Here is a 10,050-nt window from a genome sequence, read left to right on the forward strand (position 1 = left end):
AAATCTTGTATCTGGAGTTAATGGAAAGATGTGTCACAGAGATGTCCTGTGAATACTCTCCAAGGGTCTCAGAAGAACACATGAAAAATGAATATATTCTTATCTACACATGAAGTTTTCACGTGTGAAGGATTTCTGATAAAAAGCATGTAGTGATAAAACAATGCAAAAAGGCTTCAAACTGAAAAAGAGAAAAAGAGTAGATTTAGATTAGATATTAGGAAGAAATTCTTCACTGTGAGTGTGGTGAGACACTGGAACAGGTTGCCCAGAGGAATTGCAGATGCCCCACCTGTGGAAGCATTCAAGACCAGGTTGGACTGGGCTTTGATCAGCTTGATCTGGAGCAAAGTGTCCCTGCCAATGGCAGGAGGGCTGGAACTAGATGATCTTTAAGGTCCTTTCCAACACAAGCTATTCTATGGGTCTGTGAATCCAAATATTATTCTACACATTTTGCAAATAAAGTTCAGAGTGGTTTTCATTTAAACCAATTTAACCGTCTCCGATGTAGAAGGATATGATAAATTAGAAATTGTGAATGTGGTTCACAAGGAAGGACGTTAGTGCTTTCTGGAACATCTTTCACCTTTGAATTAATACAAATATGTAGTATCCTAAATTTTTTGTCCATTTAAAGCTCCGTTCTTGTTCAGGTTTCATGATCAGTTCAAAAGCTGCTAACCTGTGTGCTACATTTTAACATCATGCTGGAGTTTCAAGTTGCAAAGTAGTATGGATCAAGTATAGCAGAATATTTACATCAGAAAATAAATCTTAAATTAATTTCAGATCAACATATATTTCCAGCTAAAACAGGATGTCTAAACCATTTGGGTGCAGCCATTTTATCTGGAGGCCATTCCTCATTTAAAGTCTGGTGGGACATTCTCTGAAGACCTAATGGCAGCAGTCCCAGTGAATATGGTAACCATTGGCTCAGGCTTCTGATAATGATGGTACACAGTCAGTTGAGAGTCAGGCTAATCTGTTCTTCCCAGCATGGTGGGTTAGATCTATGATTCACAAAATAGGTCATCAAGCACTTTGTTCCAAGGAAACAATCAAAATCAAAACCCAAAGAAGTCAAATAAAGCAATACACTAAGTCTAAATGTAATGGAAAAGATGAATAAATGAAACAGGCTTAAAACCCAGGAAGTTTTCTTGGAGAAAGCTGAGTTTTGTGTGGGTGAATTTTCTTACAATACACAGATGCTGGAAAACTTTGAGCATTTGGCATTTTTCAGCATAGCTGTCTGAAAAACTATCCTCCTGCTTGTTATGAAATCTCTGGTGACAAAGTGTGTGGGCATCACAATGAATTCTGAGGGAAGAACTTCTAATCACTAAGTGGGAGTCATTTCTGCCTTACACCACAGAGGAAAAACTATCAAAGGGTAGAACAGTGCATTGATTCTGATAATGCCTGCTCATAATACCTTTTTCTGTGCTCATTCATATAATTTGTTTGATTTCTATTTCAGTAAAGATGTAGTCTTAGATGCTGCATCAAATTAATTAATTAGTTACAAAATTATGCAATCAAACAGTTCTTAAAATGGACATTCATTACTTACCATTTTAGATATACTCTGGTAACAGTATGGCACACTGAAATGGTTGGCTTCCCTTTCAGTTCTCACTTTGATGATGTGATGGGTGATTTTAAACTCTAATTAGAAAATTACGCATGAACTTGATGTTACTATTGAAAAATATTTCCTAAAGTACTGTGAGTTACAGCTGACTTAGGATCTGATAGCAGCTTTGGAAGCCAGTCAAGTGAGTGATTGACAGTGCATGACAGTACAGCTTCAAATCAGCTTTGAAACTATCACAAGATTATGTCCAGGTGAATACCTGCAGTTCCTGAAGCTGCAATCTAATTAGTCAGCTTTAATTTTCTTGAAAATGTATAAAAATATTTTTATGAATTCTCTGAAGCATGAGAGGTAGTTACTAATTTTTGTCAGAGAGCATTAATCTTTAATTAGGCCATTCTGACTTGGAGCCAAGTCCTGGAAGGGGTGACACTTGCCAGCTGGTTGGCTCAGACAGGGATGTTGGGTTATGAAGCAAAGCCCCCAAAGGACCAGAAGGCTTTTAATGAAGCCCTGTGTGCTTCCACTGGCTCTTGTTAACACATATTTCCTTTTCATCTCCTACTTTTCTGTGGGTTTCTTCTGTATCTCTACAGGCAGCTGCTTTCTTGTAGTGATAATTTTTTGTTGTAGCTCTGAGAGCAGACAGAAGTGTGTTTCAGTAGTTAGCAATATCAGTGTTAGAACCTGGCATCAGAGCTGTAGGCATTTTGTCTGTCAAGTAGTTTATCTACACCTACATAGATCTACCTCTTGTTAAATGGGCCTGTTTCCTGGAGCTTGGGATAGTTCAGAACTTCAAATGTATGAAACTTTTCAGACATCTAAGACATTTCAGTTGCATATAAAAGAGCATTTAGGAAATATGATGGATTGAAAAAAGCAGAGCCCTCTAAAAATTACAGGCATTCAGATGGTTTCTATTCAAGTCTTGGAAATACTTGTTAACTTGAAAGGACTCAAATTGAGATTCAGTTTGCATGCAGAGTTTGTCTGAGATCTAGCTTCAGGTTTTACATGGTTATTGTTCTGTGTCATTTTCTTTCTGCCTCAAAGTAGGATGCAAGTAGTTAAAAAACCTAATTGCATTGGCAGAAAGACCTAATTATATTGTGTAGGAATAGGTGTTCAGTTCAGGTACAAGTTGTCATGTCTCTTGCACTTCAGGTGCCCTGCATGTCTCTCTGCAAACAGCTAGAGCACAGGTTTATAAATGTAGCTAAGTCTCTAATTGAATATAATTTGAATAGCACTTTGATTCACCTGGGAAAATGGCGACTCTTGCCTGGTGCACTGACCTGTGATAGTAACTACATTAGAAATTGAAACACAGGTATCATTGAATTAAAATTGATTAGGGTTCTGAGCTTGAAAATGTGCCTATTATTTCCAAGTGCATCAAATAATGCCTCAAAAACCTATTTCTTTAAATTGCTTTGCTCAAAAGTGAAGATGCCTAGTACAGTAAAGGAGGGCATACATTGGATACATAGAATTCTTTCAACATTCTAGTTAAATGTTTCCTTAGCCTCAATTCCTTAATCCAGGCTTGATCACACTTTCTCTTTGGTTTGGTTTTTCACCCGAGATTCATGTGGTTAAGAGTCTTTTACCCTCTGAGAGGCCTGAGCCAGAAACGAGAAAGAAGCAGAGTCTTCAAGGTCTTGTTTTTCAAGGTTTCTCACTTTGTTTATTGTTTCTTATTTTACAATTTTCTCTGTGCCAAGCTGAGGTCTGTTCTGCTGCTCAGACACAGGACGACTACCCCCTCGATGGGAGGTCGCTACCTTCTTATACAGATAATTACGTATTTATCATTTACAATTATGTGCCAATACCTGTCACCTATACTAAAGGGGTAATCTCTACTCTGACCCACTCCCCTTGAACTACTTTGTGCCATCATCACAGCAGACAATGGATGCCAAGGGAGAACAAGAAGAACCCAGGGCATCACCCTAAATCCTCCATCTTGTCCCTCATTCGCCTCCATTCTAAAAACCCAAAACTACACAATTTTCCACCTGGTGATAAACTGCACTACTTTCTGTCACACCTTTGTGACTTGCAATTCTTCTCTCAATGCTGGGAGTCTTTCCTATGGGCTGAAGTCAAAGACTGTGCCTTTCCTGGGCTCTGTGCCAAGGTCTACTACAATCCAGGATTCAAACCCTCTTGCTTGGGTCCCAGACCTCTCTGCTGAGGTCTGTGACCTTTCAAGGTGTCCAAAGGGATGCCCTGGACTCCAACACTTTCAACAAATAAAGAGATCTGGTGGAAGATTGAAATACATGTAATTTTGAGAATAAAATTAGTGATACCCTTAAAAATCATATGTTTTATAGATATATTTTAAATTGCTTAAAAGCAAAAGGTAAGATCAAAAATAGAGCAATACTTTGAAGAAAGACTTTAAAAAAGGAAAAACAAATTCCAGACAACAAAACCTCATAGACAGTGAAAAATCAAAAAGGACATCTAGATAATCATGGTATTAGAATTATAGTTTGTTTATTTTTGTGTAATTCAGTCATGCAGAACTCACTGGTTGAGCTTTCCAATCTCACATTATAAACATTTTAAAGCTGACCTGACTGAAAACAAAAAGCAGGATGAAAGCATTAATTAAAAATTGAATAAATCCTTAAATGTCTTTTGACTACTCAACACGGTGTGATTGTTTGAAATATATTCCTTGTTGAAGAAAACCTTCATGCAAGATGAGGATCACTGTTTAGGGCACAAATTTGCTGGTGGTCTAGCATTTGAAAAAGCAATATGGTGATGCTGGAAACCTGACCTTGCATCCCAGAAAGCCATAGAAATACATGTTTTTAGTAGTTCTCCAGCATGAAACTGGGGTATATTTGGAATTTTTGTGTCTGGTTTGGATACTGCTGTGCAACTGTTGCACACAGAAAGCTTCTAGAGCGCTCCCCAGGAACTGGAATGGGTGACAGCCACAAAATGGATGGCAATTAACAGCATGTTTGAGGCAATTTTTGCTTTCCCAAATAATTTTCAACAAAGTTTTTGTGATGAACTTTGAGAGCACAAATTAAATAGATTTCATAACTAAATGAACTTTTTAATGTTTCCTCCAGATCAGGTCAGGGAAAGCTCAATTGCTTCTATTTTCAGGATAATGCAGGCAATTTTTACAGACAGGGACAAAACTTCACCAGAATCTATTAAAGCAAAAAAGACTGCTTTGTGCAAACCCAGCTGCTTGGAACTGTGCCAGCACATATCCTATAAGAATTAATCTTGTTTTTTTGGGGGATGGTGTCTAATTTACTGTAAGATATAATTTTCCATTTCTGGGGGACTCTTAGTACACAAGGCTGTCTTAATGGAGCATGGCAGGTCAAATCAGCCACTGGAAAATAAATACCATAAAGCATCTCCTTGAAAACTTTTGCTCACTTTGGAAGAAGTGATCAAGGAAGTTTCTCCTGAGCCTCTTGCCCTTCTGGGAAGTGAATGCAAGGCTTGGTAAATCCTCTGAACAACTTAATGAAGAAGACACTGTAAGGCGAGGGAGCATTCAGTTGTGAAACAAGAAATGCCAGAGCCAAAATCTTCATGCAGAGGGATGTTGACACCTTTCAGCCACATAGGGACTGGGAAACAATTGTCTTCTTCATGTTGAGGTATGGTATTGTTTATCTAGGCTGGGCTACTTCTCATATAGTTAGCTTGAAAACAGAACCAAGTAGAGAAGACAAGAGCAAGAGGAAGTCTATCTCAGCACAATTCAGCTGAAAGCCTTGCACTGAAAGGCATGTTTCCAGCACTAGCCACAGGGAAAGAACTGTGTTTCTAGGAGTGGGGAGAGCAAGGAGGAGAATATTGGAAGATGAGCTTGTCCCCATGCATTTATTTCAGGAATTTACACGAGTGGAGGCAGACTGGCAGCTGAGGCTGGCAGGGACAAGTGCTGTCACCCCTCCCTAGCCAGAGGGACAGAGTGGAACTACAACAGTGTGGTGACCACCAGGCAAGTCCATGTATTCACCAGCAGGTGCAGGGCCAGGGGCAGCATGTATGCAATATGGGACATGAACATCTACAGCTCAGACAAGGACAGATTTTCTCTAGTGCAAGGGAGAATATGAATATACAAAAGTTTCTGTTGGGAGATGACAGTGAAATGGACAGCACTAAGGATCACTTAGAAGGAGAGGAGGGGAGTTTGCACCAAATATATATTAATTCTGTATCCTTTGCTGTTCTTTGAAAATGCAGAAACTGAAGATTTTTTTCCTTGTTGGATGCCGTTTTTCACACCAATATAGTGTTCTTTTGGGAAAGATTCAAGACAAACTACAAAAGGAACTTGAAAGTTCACCGTTGTTTCAAACAGTTCCTCATTGTCTATATTTTTAAAAATGGCTTGCAACTTCTAACCTCCAGTTTGTTTTGACTGGCCTCGGCCTGATATCATCTTATGGGATTTTTGCCAGATGCTAAAGTCTAATGAAGATATTAATCTTTTTCCTCAAATACTTGCAGACATGTCCCCTGTCACTGGCAACAACATCAGCAGCCAGCTTGTCACTCAGACCTGCAACATCACTGTCAGATTCAGCTTCGAAGTTCTGCGCAGTTTCTACAGGGCACAGCCTTCTCTCTTCCACCCACAGCTGACAGTTTCATACGAGATCTCATGTCAGCCCTGGAGTCATGCCTTGAATCTGGGCTGTGCTTGCTGATTGCAATTCTGCCATACGTGCAGCCACTCATATTATCACTGTGGGGATGGGGCAGCCCTGGGTGTAGGGACAGTGTCATGGTTTGAAAAAAAAAACGAGTGAGAGGCTGCAAGTCAGAAATATAATTTAATAAGAAGAAAGGAAAAAAGGTAAAAAATAAAATAACATAAAATAAATGTAATAACACAAAGGACCACTGAGAGTCAGAATACAACCTGAGCAGGATGGTGGAAGCAGTCCAGGTGAGGTGCTCTTCCTGAAGCAGTGATCCTGTAGAAAGGTCTGGGAGCTCTGCTCCTCTGGGAATCCAGTGGCTAAGGGCTATTTGTACTGTCCCAAATCCCAGTTTGTATCCAGGTGAGAATGCTTGGCTCCTCCCCCTGGGCAGAGCATCTCCCAATGGGATGATGAGTGTGAAGTGGGTCCTTGATGGCCCATTAAACAGAGATAACTCCTGGAGGGAGTTACCTGTGAGTCATGGGCAAGGCGTTGATGGGCCATGAGCAGAAGACAGCCCAACACTAGAGCACTGCCCCACTTGGTTTCAACAGTTCATGAAGATGGTGATAGAATAAATACTTTGTGTACATCCCACACTACAACCCAGGACAGACAGACTAGGGGACAAGGAGATGGACAGCAGTACCGAGGAAAGGGGCCTGGGAGTTCTGGTTGATGGCAAGTTGAATTCAAGTCATTGTGTCCTGGCAGCCAAGAAGGCCAGGTGTGTCCTGGGAGACATCAGGGACAACATCACCAGCCAGGCAAGGAAGGGGATTGTCCTGCTCTCCTCTGCACTGGGGCTGCCTCACCTCAAGTGCTGGGGGCAGTTTTGGGCAGCACAATATAAAAAAGATATTAAGCTGTTAGAGAATGTCCAAAAGAGAGATGTGAACATGGGGGAAGAGGGGAAGCCTTATGAGGAATGGCTGAGGTCACTTGGTCTGTTCAGCCTGCAAAAGATTGTGGGGAGACCTCACTGCAGCCTACAGCTTCCTCATGAGCAGGCACTGATCTCTTCTCTGTCATGACCAACCATGGGACCTGAGGGAATGGCATAAAGCTGTGTCAGGAGGGTTTGAACCTAGATGCTACAACAAAGTTCCTTACCCTGAGAGTGGTTGGGCACTGGAACAGACTCCTCAGTGGTCTGACAGAGTTCAAAAAGCATTTGGACAATGCTCTCAGGCACACATCCCTGTGTGACTCTTGGGGCTGTCCTGTACAGGGCCAGGAGTTGGGCTCAATGATCCATTCTAACGCATGGTATCCTATGGTTCTATGAAACTAGCAAAGTTTATGACCACAGCATCTCTCTTTCTGGTAGCTTTCAATTCCCAAACACACCAATTGTCAACATTGTCTCTCTTTTCAAGAACTTTATGGCAGGGCTCTATGAAAAATCCTTCACATGTTGGTGCCAAAACCAACAGGATCTAAACTGTGCATTGCCAGTGTAGAAATGGTGTCACTACCACTGTGCTATTTTTTTCCCAGAGGATCACCTCTTATACATGTCCACAGGTAGCCCTAATTTTCTATCGTTCAAAACTAAAAATGGATAGAAAACTTTTTGTATAACATGTGATTTCTTTAGTATGATTAAAAAGATGTGAAGGAGTGTACAACTGCCAGCTTCTGGTTTGGTTTCTTTTTAAACTCTAACTCTACAAATGAGGTATCAAGCAGAGGACAGTAAAAACAAATAAGCCAGTTTAAAAACTGAGTCAAAAGAGAAAATATGCACAAGGGAGGTGGAATCCAGTCCATAATATGCATTAAAACCTGCACAGAAAGTCAAAATAAAAATAATCAATTTTTGTGATTAATGAATGAATGCTAAGTATAACTTGCTAGAATATTCCAATCGTTTATGATAAATGTTCAGCTAAATCTCTAAGATATGGTTATCTGCCTTTTCCGCTGTATTCAGTGTTGAGACGACTACTAGCAGATTTCCTCATATTTTTAAAGTAGCCTCTAGACATGAGATTTCTTAGACAAATAGAAAAAGTGTTTTGAGTTTGCAAGATTAATCTCTAAAGTGAAAGTTAATATGTGGCAGTGCAGTGCTGTGTTGGAACTAAAGATCATTATATCCCAAGTGGAATTTTGCAAATAATCAAATAGCAGCATTGTTTCAAGCAAAGGGAAAAGGTGACTGAGATTTATAAAGTTAACTTTTTCTTGTGATGCCTTGGTATTTTGCTGCATGTGTAGGAGGATTTGCAAATTCAGTCAACAACAGCCCATATGGCAGAGCCTTGCCCAGAGCTGAATGAACCGTTGAGAACATTCCTTTGAATAATAGCTTTTTAATACAACCTGAAATTCAGTAAACATATTATTTGCTGAGTGCATTTAACAGACTGTCTGGTTCTAGAGGGAGTAAAATCTAAAACGTGGCTACAGTGCAACCAGTAATTTTAGAGAAATGTGCCAGAAAGGTTATCCTACACATATTAATCAACAAACTCTCAGTCTGATGTCAGACGGAGGCTGAGTACTTTGGCAAGCACCAATGGAGTATTATTTTCTGGGATAAAACCCCCATAATCTTTACATGCTGCAGGCACTATGTCACACATTTCCTGCTCACTAGCTCAAATTCTCTGCAGCATCTTCATGTCCTTGTGCATGTCAGTGTTTGAATTTTCCCATATGCATCAATCTTCTTGATGTTTTTTAAGCTCTGTAGTGTAACGGCAATGAGTTTCAGGGTTACAGTTCATGGCAATTTTTAAGTGTGAAGCCTTTTTAAGAACAATGTTTCATGTCTACTGTGAGCTCCAGGTAGGAATTTGTACCTGACAGGCATCGCTCATTGTATTTTCCTTTGCAACATGTTTTTCTCTTCTTTGAATAAACAGTTCAGATCTTCTTGCTGCCCTTTCTTGTCATCTTTGTTTTGGTCAAGGTAAGATCAGAGCAGCTACATTGTTCCTGTCAAGCAACTGTGAAGGCTGGGAGCTCAGAGATGGAAATGTAACAGTTTTAAGCATGCAGAGGGCCTGCAAACACCCTTTACAATTCCACAACTCAGGTGTCTGAACCCCAGGATTTTGTCAGTAAAATGAGTTCATATGTAAAATAATGAATTAAAAAATATGAAAATTAACTATTAGCTTCCTTGCTGTGACCTCCTGTCTTCTGTGCCCCAACAATTGTGTATGTTTCATTTTTTTCCAAGACTTTTCTTTCCCCCTAACCAAAAGATCTGGAAATATGCTTTAAAAAGAGGAAAAAAGGTGTCTCTCTTCCCCGAGATTCTGTTGTTGCAAGTTGGGAAATACCACCCAAAAAGGCAAATACACCCACTACTAAAACCGTCAGCTTCGGCAACATCATTGGTGCATATGAGTGGCAAATTTACTTTTTCTTCTAAAATGCAGAAGAAAAATACTGAGGTGGAGCATTCTCATGGCACTTGTTGTGGGGCCAGAGAGGGAGCCCATTTTAATAGTGATATTGCAACAGTCAGTGCAGCTGTTGGACTGCACGGTGAGGAGAAAAATTTCCATGGCATTTCTGCTGTGTGGGGTGCGAGTGGGAACATTCAAACCTCGTGTTCAGCTCCCAGATGCACAAACCACATGTCTGAGCTGACACACAGGGAAGCATTGTTCATCAGTTAAAAATTGGCATCTGTTACTTCCTCCCTTTGGGCCAAACTGGGAACCATATTGTGACTCCTTAGGTGCTCTGGCAACAAAATTCCATATTGCCCCACAC

This window comes from Zosterops lateralis (assembly GCF_965231275.1).
Source record: "Zosterops lateralis genome assembly, chromosome: 5".
NCBI classification, from domain to species: Eukaryota; Metazoa; Chordata; class Aves; order Passeriformes; family Zosteropidae; genus Zosterops; species Zosterops lateralis.